At 35.1% G+C, this 16962-nt stretch overlaps 1 long non-coding RNA gene across 2 annotated transcripts in view; it reads right to left on the bottom strand.

The window, feature by feature from the left end:
• LOC130457407 (uncharacterized) overlaps positions 1-16643 on the bottom strand; it is a 30314-nt gene extending 13671 nt beyond the window's left edge. Inside the window, exons 1-3 of one of the 2 annotated variants that reach the window (XR_008916594.1) lie at positions 16345-16643; positions 2433-2593; positions 1697-1773 (exon numbers count right to left, since the gene is read on the bottom strand). This is a non-coding gene — a long non-coding RNA (uncharacterized LOC130457407). Of the gene's footprint in view, positions 1-843; positions 1774-2432; positions 2594-16344 lie in introns of those variants that run through there. The other variant, XR_008916593.1, reaches the window with a different exon arrangement.
• Positions 16644-16962: the final 319 nt, after the last annotated feature.

The following is a 16962-nucleotide window of genomic DNA, read 5'->3' as shown; positions in this document are numbered from 1 at the left end:
GATGACCACTACTTTATAGTACATTTTAAGATCTGGAACTCCTAGGCCCTGGGGGAAGAGTTTTTAAACAAAGAAGTTATCTATGTTGAAATGATAGTTGAAGCTATGCAAGTGAATAAGATTGACAAGACAAAGTGTGGAAAGAGATGAGAAAATGGCCAAGGACTGTTTTGGAAAATTTATCTTTAAAAATTAGAGGCAGTATAAGGTGTAGTCAAAAGGAACAGAGAATTAAAAGAAAGACATGCAGAAGAGTTAGATCCCTTGAGAAGCCAAAGGAGGAGAGGATGGGCACATGTCAAATGTAGGAGATGGTAATTTTGGAAAACAGATAAAACACCAACTTGCTTTGAGACTTTGCAGGTCTGTTTTCTCTAATACATGGAGAATAGTCAAAATCTCCATTTCTGGATGAATAAGCTAAGTCCAACCTCTACTAGTCTTTCATCCCAGATTGGGAAACACAAAATATATCCTTAAAGGGATGGCAGTTAGGTGACTTCATGGATTGAGAGCCAGACCTAGAGATAGAAGTTCCTGGTTTCAAATCTGGCCTCAGACACTTTTTTAGAGGTGTGACCCTGGGCAAATCACTTAAATCCCATTGCCTAGCCCTTACCACTCTTCTACTTTGGAACCAATATGCAGTATTGACTCTAAAATGGAAGGTTAAGAGGTTTATTTTAAAAAATATATATATTCCTAAAGGAATAATAAATGAATGAAAAAGAGTTCAACTTGTTTTCTTGTTAATTGTCCAGCTATGTATACTTAATATTTGAGAGATGGCAATATATTCCACCTTCTGACTTCCAGTTTCTTCAGCCAAAAATTAAACAGTGATGAATGTCAGACATTATTTATTTTGAACATATATTTAAATAGGAAAGTCCAAAAAATCCCATTTTTGAAATGGTCATTACATTTTTATGCAAGTTTCAACATGTCTAGTATGAGGCAGAGTGAAAATAATGGTTTTTATATTGAAGTCATAGATAAGATTTACCCAGGGGGCATTTAGTGAAGGATTTTGTATTCATTGTGCATATCAGTTTATGAGAAAAGAAAATTATGTCTGAAATTGACCAGAAAGTGATGAATTGAAGTGATTTTAATGTGACATAAAATATATTTAGTAACAAAATATGACTTCCAGTCTTCACTTCTATAATTTGCTTTCTATACTCATTTGTATATTTGTATATGTATATATGCATGTATATGTGTATATACATATTCACGTAATGTAAAGCAGGTACAATTGATTGTGAATAGAAATAGCAAACCTACCCAGATCATTAATATTTTCTGAGCATCCATTGGATATGATCATCTTAATTAAATTTGAATTTCAATGTTAGCTTGAAGCTTATAGTAATGTATATTTCAGTAAATATTCACTCAGGGTTGGCTTCTGAAATGGATTTCCTTTCTGGTACACTTAGGACAAACTTAAGATAGTAATAAAAGCATTAGGCAATATAAATGAAGAAAAAGAAAGTACTCTTGAAGAAATTAACTAGAACTCACTGTTATCATTACTTCTAATGTTACTATCAGTTATATTGCTAAATATTATTATTATTAGTAGTAGTACTAATAATAAAGAATAGGTAACTTATTTTCAGAGTCATCATAGTTCTTTTCAGAGTAGAGCTAATAGTGAATGATATTGTGTTTTAAAAGAAATATTTACTAAGCTCCAATGGAACAGAGGGTTGAATCTCATTCCTTTTGATTGGCTTCTGCCTCTAAATTTAGCAGCCAAAACACCTGAAAAAAAAAGAGGAAAACATGAGAGGATTTGAAGGTGAGGAAAAGAAGAGAGAAAAAAATTATTTCTTTTATAAACTTTTTAAAAATTCATAAAGAACTCATACTCTTAAATGAAGAAAGTATAGGCAGATGCCTCTGGAAAGGAGCTATTATTTTACTTAATAGGGTAATAAATCTGCCTGAAAAAGAACATATAATATTTAGCAAGGATTGGATTAGCCATGGGTATAATTTTGGCCTCAGAAACTTGGGCAAAAGGGAAATTAGGGCAGCTCATTTTACAGATGAGAAAACTGAGGCAAATAGGGTTAAGCGACTTCAATAAGGTCACACAGCTAGTAAGCATCTGAGGCCAGATTTGAACTCAGGAAGATGAATTTTCCTGATTCCACACCTAGCATTCTGTCTAACTAACTACCTCAAGAAAATGTAAGTAGAAGTATTTATTGGATTCTTGTTTTATACTTATTACTATTCTTTAAAAACTATAGTAATTTCCTTGTATAATTATGATGGGAAGACCAAAGAATCACAAAAGCTCAGTTAGAAGAGACTTTGGAGCTAACTCTTGACTTCCTCAATAGGATTCCCAATACATGGTCATACAAAGGTGCCTGACACACCACAAACAGGTTGTCAAATTAGGGGGTGTCTACCTCAGGCATGTGAAGACTTTCGCTAGAGGAATGGGCAGATGAGAACGATTTATTCCAGTGTTCATGAAGGTAGCTGAAGCAGTTGCTGCAGAGCACTTAGAGATTGGTCAAACACTGAACCAATCATCTTGACTTTTGTCTTGCCATGGACTTTGGTGATTCTGGAAGAGAGAGTGAAGTTCATGACTCTTTATTCCAAGACATCAACCATAATGTCATTGGTCTTTGAAAAAATGATGGATAGACAAGAACCAAATTCACAATCACCCAGTCTTTATTTGAAGTGCTCACGAGAGATGGGGTAAACACTATTTCCCAAAGCAGCCCATAAGCAACTCTTGAAATATAACTATTTTCAACTTCTTTCAGTCTCTTCTAGTCTTGTCCTCTGAAACAAAACAGAGTAAATCTAATTCTTTTTTCCTATGAAAGCCCTACAGATTCATAAACATAGCTGTTATATTGTTCATGAGTCTCCTTTGCTTAAGAATAAATATCTGCATTTCCTTTAACCAGCTTTCTTTTTTTTTTTAACAATATTTTATCTGGTCATTTCCAAACATTTTTCATTGGAGACAAAGATCATTTTCTTTTCCTCCCCCCCACCCCTCCCATAGCCAACGCACGATTTCACTGGGTATCACATGTGTTCTTGATTCGAACCCATTTCCATGTTGTTGGTATTTGCATTAGAATGTTCATTTAGAGTCTCTCCTCAGACATGTCCCCTCCACCCCTTTAGTCAAGCAGTTGCTTTTCTTCGGTGTTTTTACTCCCACAGTTTGTCCTCTGCTTGTGGATAGTGTTTTTTCTCCTAGATCCCTGCAGATTGTTCAGGGACATTGCATTGACACTAATGGAGAAGTCCATTACGTTTGATTGTACCACAGTGTATCAGTCTCTGTGTACAATGTTTTCCTGGTTCTGCTCCTTTTGCTCTGCATCACTTCCTGGAGGTTGTTCCAGTTTCCATGGAATTCCTCCACTTTGTTATTCCTTTTAGTACAATAGTATTCCATCACCAACATATACCACAATTTGTTCAGCCATTCTCCAATTTAAGGACATCCCCTCATTTTCCAATTTTTTGCCACCACAAAGAGCACAGCTATGAATATCCTTGTACAAGTCTTTTTCCTTATTGTCTAACCAGGTTTCTTATAGTATGAACTCAACACCATTTTGGTTATAATCCTCCAATTATTCCCCAGCTTATTAATGTCTTCCTAGATTTGAATACAATATTCAAGATATTAAATGACCAGGACAGAGAAGAATATGAATATTAACTCTCAAATTGTGTAGCCTGTGCTGCTTTTACTTCAATCTAAAAATGAATTAGCTTTTTAGCTATTATATTACAAAAATGAATTATATTGAACATTAAGCTTTTGGTCCACCAAAATGCCATTTAACTAGTCAGATGAATTGCTGATCAGTGCCACCTTTTCATTTTCTACTTGGGAGGTAGATTTTTGAATCTCTGTAAAATTTAGCATTTATTCCTATTAATTGTCATCAGACTTTGCCTTCTAAGACCTGTTTAGATAAATGTGGCTTTCTCATCACTACCAGGCTGACCTCTTGGTGGTAAATTCTTTGATTCTGGAAAACTCTGAAACTGGGAAAAATACAAAATGGTCCTCAGTCTTGTGCTACTGTAATGATGGTAGCACAGTGACAGAAAAAGAGACAGAGGATACTGAGAATCATATAGTTATTAGACAACTTATATCTTTTGACTTAATTGCTGATAATCTAAATGTGAACATGACCAATGAAGTGAACATTTTTCCTGAAGAAACTGAATTGTACCCATATGGATATATTCACTGTAAAAAAAGAGAGTAAGTTGGCAATGAATAGAATGGTGACTTAACAGTATTCTCTTAGAAAGGCAAATAAAAGATCTGGCAGAGTTGGTTTTATATATATTCCGAGGAAACATGAAATATAGGATATCGATCATCTTGCATCAAAGTGCTTATGATAGTAATTTGCAAAAAAGGCCACTATTAAAATAATCTCAATTTACACACCAATATCTGTGACAGAAGATAAAAAGGTAGGAAAATTCTATAAAGAACTTAACAAAACACTCTAAATTAAATCAATATATTTGATTTAGTTTGGAAATGGTGGAAAGAGACTGGAAATATGCTGGGAAGGCAAACAATATTTTGGAAAATATGGCATAGGATTAAGTTATGAAGGAGATGAATGACATAGCCTATAAAATATTTCAGGCCTATACATTAAGAATGATTTCTTTAATAAAAATTGAGAGAGGGAGTAGAGCCAAGATGATGACTTAGTAGCAGCAAAAGCTGAAACTACTCGGAGATCCTTCCAAACCAATCTTTAAAAATGACCTCAAAATGACAGGAGTCAAAAACCAACAGCAAGATGGAGTGTGGTGGTGGTGGTGGTGGGGAAGGGAGCTCTCCTGAGGAAAACTGTCTGTTGATTTTCTTGGGATAAGGGGGAACTAGAAGTAAAACTGGACACAGTGGAGTGTTGGCCAAACACTCCCATCTACTGCACCAGATTCAAAGCCATTCATTGGCCAACTTTGGGATTCCAGGACCTGCCTGCCTTCACCACCACCAACAGGGCACCTGTAACTACACCTTGAAGTCCCTGGTTGTGGTACCAGCCCATAGTAAGGTCCAGAAGTTCACAGTACTTGGCCCTTTCAAGTCCGTGCTCTCCTGAAACCTTTAGCACCAGGACATAATAGCTCAGATTTCTGAGGCCTGTAGACAATTAACAGAAGAGACAGAATCAGCAGCTCTAAAAACTCCTAGACCACAAGCAAAAATAGAAAGTAGGGAAAATGAGCAAACACCAAAAGAAGCATCTAACTATAGAAAATATCTATGGAGACAAGGAGCAAGACACAGAATCAATAGAGGAAGGTGAGGTCTAAGGAACCACATGTAAAACCTTCAAAGAAAAATTGGAATTGGTCTCAAATGCTGGAAGAACTTAAAAAAATTCAAAAATCAAATAAGGCATGTGAAGAAAAGTAGGAAAAAGAAATTAAAGTAATGCAAAAAAATAATAAAATGAAAAGCAAAATTGTTCAGCTGGAAAAAGGCACAAAAATCCAATGAAGAGAAGAGTTTTTTAAAAAATATATGCCCTATTGGAAAAAGAAGCAAGAAAATCAAATGAAGAAAAGAATTTCATGAAAAGTAGAATGAAAACCAAAAGGAAAAGGAGGATCAAAAGGTCATGGGAGAAATTCATTCTTCAAATATTAGAATGGGGGAGGGTACATTTGGGTGACTCAGTTGATTGAGAGTCAGGCTTAGAAATTGGAGGTCCTAGGTTTAAATCAGGCCTTAAACATTTCTTAGCTGTGTGACCCTGGGCAAATCACTTAACCCCCATTGCTTACCCCTACCACTCTTCCTCCTTGGTCCAGTACACAGTACTGATTCTAAGACAGAAAGTTAGGGTTTAAAAATTAGAATTGGGTAAATAGAACCTAATGACTTCAGAAGACATCAGGAAACAATAAAACAAAATGAAAATAATAAAAAAATATTAAATATATCACCAAAAAAAAACAAAACAAAAACAAACAACTGACCTGGAAAACAGATTGAGGAGAGACAATTTAAGAATTATTGGACTACCTGAAAGTCATAATTTAAAAAGCCTAGACATCATATTATAAGATATTATCAAATAAAACTTCCCTTATATTCTTGAACTAGAATGTAAAATAGAAATTGAAATAATCTACAGACCACCTCCTGCAATATGAAAAATGAGCCCTTTGAATAACATCACAAAAAAACCCCAAATAATCTTATTTTTATAGGCAAGAAAAGACTCTACTAATACCAAGATCATTTCTGAATCAACTATCTGTACAGTTAAATTGCTGTCTTATTAGAGCAAAGATTAAAATCAGTGTAAACCTAAAGGAAAGAAATAAAAAATACACAGATATCCAAATGCATTTATAACTTCATATATGTGGAAGTTTTGACAATGTGGACTATAAGCCATCCATGATGCCTTATTCACGCAACTTTTATTTACATCCTCATAAGGTGAAGAAGTTAGGTGGTGTAGGGGATATAGTAAAAGCTTAGAATCTGGAAGACTTATCTTCCTGATTTCAAATCTGGCTTCAGACACTTATTAGCTGTGTGGCTCTGGGCAAGTAACTTAACCAATTTGCTTCAGTTTCCTCTGTAAAATGAGATGGAGAAGAAAATGGCACAGTACTCTGTATCTTTGCAAAGAAAATACCTAGTGGGCTCACAAAGAGTTGGACACAACTGAAATGACACAAGAATAAGAAAAATAATGACAATACCACCACCAACAAAAATTTAGTGGAGGGCGTTCATACAATATGTCTGGGCCTTTCTTTAATTTAAAAAAATATCGAAGGGATACCAGTAAATTATACTCTGACTAGCACTTCATTTTTCCATGATATATTTCACTGATGACATCTCTTATTCTAGTTCTCCCCAGATTCTTGCTGTTACAACTTTTTTTTAATTTCACATTTTACTACGTACCTTTCACATTTACCTTGTTCTTCTCTATTGCCCTTTAAGTGATTCTCTTTATGCTCTCTATGCATTCTGTGGTGTTCCATGACTAACAGTCATGTCAGTAATAGAGAATTATTATTATTTTTAAAAATAGGTGTTTATTTCAGGGAAAGTTTGAAGCTTTAAAAAAGAGCACTACACTTTACCAAAAGCAATCCAGCCCATATTCCTGCTATTATTTAATTGTGGATCGAATTCATCATCCATTTACATATTCTGAGCAAGATACATCTATACTGGGTACTAATTAATGAACTCTTTAGGTTATCCATATAATTGGATGTCATTATAAGGATGATAGGATATATAATCAAAATAATGCCAACTGTACCTATTTAAACAAGTTATTGATCCCCAGATTATGAAATTAATGAAGGAAAGGAAATCTACAGTGACTTATAATTTCATTTAGATGTTTAGTCAAATTAAATCAAACAAAGTGAAAAACAAAGCACGAAGAGAATCTAGAAGACATTTTAGTCAACAAATATTTGGTCAACTTGCCAAGGGAAGACACATGGCAGTCAGGGATAACACTGATTCCAAAATATAAACATCTTTGTAAAACATTATGAAAAAAGAATGGTTGAAGTGTATGTTTAATATTGCTTCATAAAACTGCAGGAAGCAGTGAAGGAAAATATGTTTAAGTAAAGCTTTGTAAAATGTTTTGAAATCCTTGTAAGGGAAATTAAGAACAAAACTAGAGGGAGATCAAGAAACATGAAAAATGGAAAATATCTGCAAACACATAAAACACCTTTTGATATGAGGAATGGTGAAGCCATCATTTTGGGATTCTTTGATCACAGACCCGAATGTGCTTATATAAGAAGAGTAAATGGGAGTAAATAAGAGAAAATAGGGAGAGAACAAAGATGGGAAAAGCAGCTGTTCTAGATAGAGTGTAGTTCTGTGCTGAAGGTGTCACAATTTTGAAGGCACTGAAGACTGAGTTTCAAGATATCTATAGGGAGGTAAAGAAATAAGTTTATAGAAAAATTATGGACATCATAATTACAAATAACAATGGAGAAATTTTCAAAAAACATAACCCATATGTCTACTTTCTTATATATATATAAATAGTCTGCACATCCATCAAACATAATCTTGATGAGAATATTAGAAGAGTAGAACCCATTTTTTCACAGTAGAATCTATTATCACTATTGCACAATTACTGAAAAACATATCTACTTATTTTCTGATTATTTAATAAAATCAAATATTTTATGTGGTAACACAAAATGACTTTTTAGTCTCCCTACAGTATCTTTAATATTTCCCATTTATGTCAAAATTATGCAGGATACCTTAAAAATAATAACAGCAGAGATAATAAAACTATTGAACAGCAGTGTGGTAATTAATATCAACCCAGACTAAAAGAGGGAAGTACATGCCTGTTAATATTGAGACCCAGAGATATTTCTCTCCCCATCTATCCAAGCAATTCAAAATTTATCCCTCCTAGTCTCACAACATATCCCACTTCCTCTTTGGAACTTTCCCTAAATACTCTAGCCCATCTCTCCCTTTAAAATTTTTTTTATTTTAATAACAAAAGTCCACATGAGTTTTCTGAATTTACAAAATTCAAATTGTCTTTTTCTCCCTTCCCTCCCCATTCCTGGAGCTGGCAAGCAATTAAATCTGGGTTATATATGTATTGTCAAGCAAAATATATTTCCATATTACTTATTTTTATAAGTGAATAAACTTATAAAAGCAAAACCCTACAACACATACCCAAATAAAGAAGTGATAAATCATTTGCTTTCAACTTCATTCTTATTTCTCTGGGTGTGGATAGTATTATTTTTCAGAGGTCCCTCAGAATTGTTCTAGACTATTGTATTGCTGTTAGTAGCAAAGCCCATCACATTTAATCTACTTATTTCACTCTGCATCAGTTCATATAGGTTTTTCTGTCTCTTTCTGAAATCATTTTGTCCAACATTCTTTATAACACAATAGTATACCATCACTGTCATATACCACAATTTGTTCAGTCATTCCCCAATGGAGGGATATCCCTTTAGTTTCCAATTCTTTGCTACCACAAAGAGGGCAGGTATAAGTATTTCTGTACAAACAGGTCCTTTCCCATTTTTCTTATCATCTTGGTATATAGACCCAGTAGTGATATTATTGGATCAAAAGATATGCATTCTTTTATAGCTCTTTGGGCATAATTCCAAGTTGCCCTTCAGAATAGTTGAATCAGTTCACCACTCCACCAGCAATGCATTAAGTGTCCTAATTTTGCCACAGCCCCCTGCAGTATTTAACATTTTCCTTTACTGTCATTTGACTAGTCTGATAGATGTGAGGTGGTACCTCAGAAGTTGTTTTTATTTGTTTTCTTCTTTTCTGATCAAGAAGGATTTAGAACTTTTTTGTATTATTTTTGATAACTTTGATATCTTCATCTAAAACTGTTTATTCATATCCTTTGATAATTTATCAATTGAGGAATGACTTGGATTATTGTATATTTGACTTAGTTCTTTATATATTTGAGAAATGAGACCTTTATCAGAAAAAATTTATTATAAACATTTTCCTATTTGTTGTTTCCATTTTAATCTTGGTTGTATTGGTTTTGTTTTTACAAAACCACTTTTAATTTAATATGATCAAAATAATTCATTTTACATCTTATAATGTTCTTTTTCTCTTGTTTGGTTATAAATTCTCCCCGTCTCCATAGATCTGACAGATAAACTATTTTATGTTCCCCTAATTTATTTATGTCACTCTATATTTAAATCATATACCCATTTTGGCCTCATCTTTGTATAGGGTGTGAGATAGTGATCTAAACCCAATTTTTGCCATACTGCTCCCCCCCCCCAATTTTCCCAATAGTTTTTGTTAAATAGTGAGTTTTTAATCTCATGGGTTTATCACACACTAGATTGCTGAGGTCCCATCTCTCTTTGCTTATAAAGTCTACCTCCCTTCAATCTGGATCTAAATTCCTTAGATCAATAATAGTGTATTGACTCTTATTATGAAGAAGATCCAGTGCAAATTCTTAAATGAATAGGGATTCCCTATTAATGCTGAATTCCTCACCATATAGCCATAGTGGTGAACCTATGGCACATGTGCCAGAGAGGGGTACTCAGAGCCCTCTCTGTGGGCATGTGTGCCATTGCCCCAGCACAGAGTTTGCCTGAGTTCATTACTAGAAAGCCAGAGGGATATGAGGCCAGAATGCCTCTCCTTAGGCATCGGAGGCACGATAGGCATCTCACATGAGTCATCCCTCTAAAAGGTTTACCATTACTGATCTATGAGGAATATAGTTTAAATGCTTCTATTTGTGGAGATCATTGTATTGCTTGCATCAAAATGAGGAACACTATAGAGCAGGCTGAGTGAGATTCAGCCACTTGAAAAAGTTGTCTCTAAATATTCTCAGAGGAAAGATAGAATAGATGAACAATTCCTATTCTCTAGACTATAATATATAGAGGAATGGACAACATACAGAAATCCCTCAAAATATTCTTATAAATCTTGAACAAATATCATAAATGGACAATAAATTCAATATAGAACTGAAGAGGATGAGGAATACTTTTGGGAAACTGAAAGTTCTTTTAATACCTGTCATAGGAATAACAACTATCCCATTCAACTTATGTGAGTTTTTCTTAAAAGTTTTGAAACTGTCCTAGAGATATAATTGTAATTAGGTTCTAATCATTGAGGTAGCTTACCAGGGATGTAAGAAACAAAACCATTTAAGAAGGAATCATAAGTTTCCTCTTCACTTTTTAATTTATTAGGTTTGGCTCAATGTTCTAGCACCTCAAGATCTTTTTGAATCTTGACTTTGTCATCCAGCGTGTTAGACCTTTTCATTTTTGTGTCAACTCCAACTACTAAGTATGCCATCTATTTTGTTGTTCAATCATTCAGTTGTGTCCAACTCTTCATGACCCCATGGAACACAGCACAACTTGCTCTTCTATTCTCCACTATCTCTTGAAGTCTGTCCAAGATCATGTTCACTGTTTACATGACACTATCTCTCCATCTTACCCTCTGCTATCCCCATCTCCATTTGCCATCAATCTTTCCCAACATCAGGGTCTTTTCCAATAAATACTATCTTCTTACAATGTGGCCAAAATATTTAAACTTTGGCTTCAGTATTTGACCTTTGAGTAAATAGTTTCTTCAAATATTGACTTATTTGATTAACATAGTGTTCAAAGGGCTCTCAAAAAGTCTCTGGCACCATAATTCAAATGCATCTATCCTGCGATGCTCATCTTTCTTCAGGTCTTCCTGACTCCAGACCCAACACTCAACCCACTGAACCATCTGGCTGCCTCAATACTATCTATGTCTTCATATAAATCTGGTAAAAATGCTAAACAGCACATGACGAAGCCCAAATCCTTGGGCCACTCCACAGAAGACCTGTTTCCAAATTGACATGGAGCTATTTAGGATAATTCTTTCAGTCTGGTCACTCAATCTGTTCTCAAACCAAGTAATTATGCTATATTTTTAGCTTATAGTTTTCCATATTTTACATGAGAATAGTATATGATTTTGTAAAATGCTTTGCTAAAGTAAGATTAAATTTTAGGTATGAAATTTCTATCATCTACCAGTTGTATAACCTTGTCAAAAAGGAAATAAGATTAACCTCTTCTTAATGGATCCTTGCTCATTATTTGTGATCACCTCTTCTTTTTCTACATATTTCTAACAGTCCCTATTATAATATAGTCTAGAACTCATCTACAAATATAATATATGGGGTGTATAAAATAAGAATAAGTTTTCAGGGCACCTATCCTGAAGGCTCTTAAATGATATTATGGAGGTTAAACAAATATAAGTAAAGGTATATGTATGTATGTATGTATGTATGTGTGTATGTATGTATATCTCTACCTTCCCCCCTAATATATTCCTAGTCTAGAGGACATTATTTTTAGATTCAAGTCACTTTCCTAATTACTCCTCTTAACAGGGAAGAGTGCCTCAACCTATATCAGAAGGATTAACTCTCTTCCCACCAATATAGCTGTGTCTCCCACTGAGGGCAAACTGGAAGGTATCATTCCTAGAGCTCTGGGCTTGGAGTCTCTACTCCATCCAGGCTATATCCCCTGACTTAGTATGTCTGTGCTTTTTCATAAAGAGTAAGAATATTTACCCTAAGCCCAGCCTCTGAAGCCTCCTTATTTTTTCTTCCTCAGGATCTTGGCTCTGAGATCTATTAACTTCCAAGCAGGAAATCAAAGCATAAGGTCATTCGAGCAAGCTAATGCACTTAAGCTTAGCCTTTCCTTTCCACTACTCCTCTTGGTTTAGTTCTTGGTTCCCTCAGGGAGGACCTTCATGCTAATTTATTGTGACTTCCCTGTATATTTCTCAAATATTCATCTTTGCAGGCTAAACTGTAACTAGTTTTTGGCCCTTTGCCCAATAATCATCAAACATTGCTGGTGTTCAGGATTCCCTGGCTTATAAAAACCCAAGTTTTCCTTCTTTGTCATTAAACTTCCAGAAGTGGCAAAAGATACAGAGGCAGAAGATGATCTGGAAAGTCACTATCTCTGCTAGATCCTGAACCCCTAACATAGTCTTTAGTATACAAATGAACTATTTACAGTATAACACCTTTTACAAAATGCAAAGAGATCAACTCATAATCTTACTGGAATGTCTTACTCCTGAAAAATTTCCAGAGTCTGAAGGGGGCACAGATTTAAACATAATGCCTAGAAAGAGAAATAGTTCTATAATATACTACCCTGACAGGTACACATCTGCAGTACCATGAACACCATATTTTAGGAAGGACATGAACCAGTTAGAAAAGTAAAAATTGTCTGAAAACACTGATGAGGATGCACAGGGAGCTCACCAACCAACTGGGAATTTAGCAAGATTATGATACACTGTAGAAGCAAGGATTTTAACAAGATGCATATTAAAAAGCATGACAAAATCCTGTAAAAAGAAGTGCTAGGAGTGCTACAGTTCAGAATAAGTAGGAATAAGCAGAGGTAGTTAAGGACAACAAAAAGGTTTCATTTTTAGCCATGTTAGGATAAAAGGAAAAATGAAAATTGAGATAGGACCATCACTGAATGGAGATGGTAAATGATGACTATAAAAAGAGAAGAGCCGGATCTATGAGCAGGCAAGCCTAAAAGCCCCAAAAGTGGCATCACCTCTAGCTCACTGCATCTACTTCCAGCTTAACCCCTGAAGCCATCAACCTGCAAAGCAACCTCTGTGGAAATGTAGAGAGTATCAGGCCTGGAGTCAGGAAAATTTATCTTCAATAATTATTCAAATTGGGGGCAGCTAGGTGGCTCAGTGAATTGAGAATTAAGTCTATAAGACAGAAGATCCTGGGTTCAAATCTGGCCTCAGACACTTCCTTGCTGTGTGACCCTGGGCAAGTCACTTAACCCTCATTGCCTAGCCCTTACTGTTCTTCTGTCTTAGAACCAATTTACAGTATTGATTCTAAGATGGAAGGTCAGGGTTGAAAAAGAAGTCAAATCCAGTCTCAGACATTAACTATCCCTGTGACCTGGGTAATTTATTTAACCTTGTTTGCCTCAGTTTCCTCATCTATCAAATGAACTGGAGAAGGAAATGGAAAACCACTCCAGGATCTTTGCCAAGATCTTTGCCTTGTCTTCTCAGCAGACCCAGTGACTAAATATGCAGAAAAAAAGTTTTCAGTAACAAAGTTCTTGGCACTGTTAAATGGTTCAACATCAGAAACATAAGATTTTATTAATGGAAATGACCATTATGGAATTTTCTTGACCATCCTTTTTGCTCTTTCATCCTAAGGTCAGAGGAGATTTCCATCTAGTTTACAGCTAGAATCTCTCATGTATGTTTTGTTACCTTATTAGGATGTAAAGTTCAAGAGAGCAGGGACTATCTTGACTTTCTGTTTGTATTTTCATTGTTTAGCAAAGAGAAGAAAAAGAGAAAGAATGAAAGAAAGAATAATCAAACTACTGGAACTGAGGGAATACAGTGCCTTAAGAGTCAAGGAATTCCTTAATATTGTAGAAACTGAAGCAAAAACTGTATGAGTGCTTTTCAGTAACATTGTAGAAAGGCTTTATTCTTCTATTATTAGATTAGATATTAGATACTAGAATTAGATGAACTCTAAGGCTTTTCCTACTGACTGTGAGGATTTGAGTGAAAAGATGCTTATATTTTCTGTAGCCAAATTTAGGTAATATGTCATTTTTGAACAGTAATTATATGGACAGAATGAGGAGTAGGACTAACCCCTTATTAAAGTCCAATATTCTTAAGAGATTTAATAAGACAACTCTACCTCAAGACTGGAAAGCACAATACAACATCAAGCAAATTGCCTTGGAGTCTTGAACACAAAGGTCAGAACCTTTTAAATGGAGCTAAAATGATATTGGTTGCCCAGGAGGAGATCAGAGGCATGGGGGGAAATGTTTTGGACAACTAGTTCCTCAGCAGACTGACTAAAGGCACAATCTAAAATCTACCTATTTGAAAGCATAAAGAAAGAGACACACAATTCTGAAACTTTTATTATCTTGCACAACTTTTTGCTCCCACCCAAAAACCTTCTTCCTTGTTACTATAGAAGGGAGTTAAGCATATGCTCAATATTTTTCTTTATGTTTATTTAATATGATAAATAAGAAAGTATAATCATTTTATAGACATTTATATGAATATGTTCTCTACCATTCCTTCTGGACTATTGTGGTTTACTAAGGTCATAGACACAAGGAGATGGTACGGTTTGGGTTTCAGAAATGTTTTTTTGTGTGTTCCAAAAAAGCCACAACCTTTTGTATTAAATTGTTAATGAAGATAACTTATTTCAATCTTGTTGTTGGCCCTGGATTCCGAATATGAGAAAAATTAGCAAGGGTTATCTTAATATGATATCTAATAAGGGCAGCTAAGTGGTTCAGTGGATACAGTGCCAGGCTTCATGTCAGGAAGACACATTTTCCTGAATTCATATTTAGCCTCAGACACTTATTAGCTTTGTGATCCTGGGAAAGTCACTGAACACAGTTTGCCTCAATTTCTTCATCTGTAAAATGAGCTGGAAAAAGAAATGGCAAACCACTCCAGTATTTCTGCTAAGAAAAATCCAAACGGGATCATGAAGAGTCAGACACAAATGGAAAACAACTAAACAACAAAAAAGAATTCTTCTATCTTTTCATTTTGTAATCTTGCTTTCATTATGCTTTCCCCTGAAAGCAGACATGTTTCACTGTCCTATTTAATCATATATAAAGGCATGTTTCCACATATATATGTATGCAGATACATACATATACATGTAAATAGTCAGAAATCAGCCCTGAAAAAGAACCTTATTGGCCATCTAGTCCAGTTTCCACATTGTACAGATAAAATAACTAAAATTGAAGTTAGGGAAATGATTGTATATTTACCTCCCTCCACTCTGCCTTGTCCCCCATTCATATTCAGCCCTGTCAAGCATTTATTAGACCTTTTAAAAAAAACCTTAACTTCTGTGTTAGAATCAATACTAAGTATTGGTTCCAAGGCAGAAGAGTGGTTAGGGCTAGGCATTTGAGACTAAGTGACTTGCCAAGGGTCCCACAGTCAGGAAACATCTGAGGCTGAATTTGAACCCAGGTCCTCCCTTCTTCTTACCTGCCTCTATTTACTGAGCCACCCAAGTGCCCCACAATTAAGCATTTTCTATGTGTCTGGCTTTCTGCTAATTTCTGGGGATACAAAACCAAACAAGAAACATTCTTCCCTTCACCATCTGGCTCTTAGTTTGTCTTTTCAGGCATTTCATATGACTTTCCTTCTTGTACTCTGGCTAAATTGGGTCACTATCTAGACCCTAGACATTGTACTCCACCACCCATTTTGCTATCTTCTTAGGCTGACTTATTTTTGCCTGTTCTCACTTCTACCTCTTAGGCTCCTTAGCTTTCTTCAAGGCAAACGTGGATGCCACCTTGATTAGGAAGCCTTTCTAAAGCAACCTCTCTTCAATTGTCCCTGTTCTTGGAACAAACTATTGTGCATTCATTCCCTTGTTTACATATCATATCCCCCAGAACTTTTAAAAATCTTAAGATACCATTTAATTCAATAATAATTAATGTTACCAAAAAAGCCTTTATATCTACCAGTATTGATAGAAAAATACTATAGATCCAACATGTTTTCTCCATGCCTTGGGAGTTGGTTCGAACTTTTTTGTCCTGGCCAGCAATGCTGCTGGGACCCATTGTCACTTCAGAAATAACCCAGGGTCCAATTACCTCATCAGCACCGTTCTCTTTCCAGCACAGCTCATTCCTTTCCCAGTGGCTTCTAGTTAGGCTGTTTGGAAGATGGGACTTTTCCCACAGTTACAATGTTTCACAATAGCTACAGACGTTATCTGTGCCTTCTATTGGATATCATTTTTGGCTTGGTTTGTTGAAGAAACTTCTGTGTGTCTCAGTTTCCTCAACAACAAAATGGGGATGATAATGGCACAAGCCTTACAGGGTTGTTGAGAGGATCAAATGAGATAATATTTTGTAAGTTATTGTAAGTTAATATTTTGTGAATAAACTGTAAAATGCTTAGCACAACACTTGGCACCTGGTGGGTATTATACTTATTCCTTTTTTCCTTCCCTTTATAGGTAGCATAGAGCATCACAAGGCTGAACATCAACAACAATGATTATAATAAAAATAATAACAATAACAGCTAACCTTTATTCACATAACACTATAAGTTTTACAAAGTTCTTTACAATTATTATCTCATTTGATTCTCACAGCAACTTGGGAGGTAGGTGCTATTATTATTTCGATTTTATGGATAAAGGATCTGAGACACAGAGGTTAAAGTGATTTGCCTACAGTCACACAGCAAGTGTGTTTAAG

Source organism: Monodelphis domestica, chromosome 2, assembly GCF_027887165.1.
Source record: "Monodelphis domestica isolate mMonDom1 chromosome 2, mMonDom1.pri, whole genome shotgun sequence".
Taxonomy (NCBI): domain Eukaryota; kingdom Metazoa; phylum Chordata; class Mammalia; order Didelphimorphia; family Didelphidae; genus Monodelphis; species Monodelphis domestica.
This window is presented reverse-complemented; position numbering and strand designations above follow the sequence as displayed.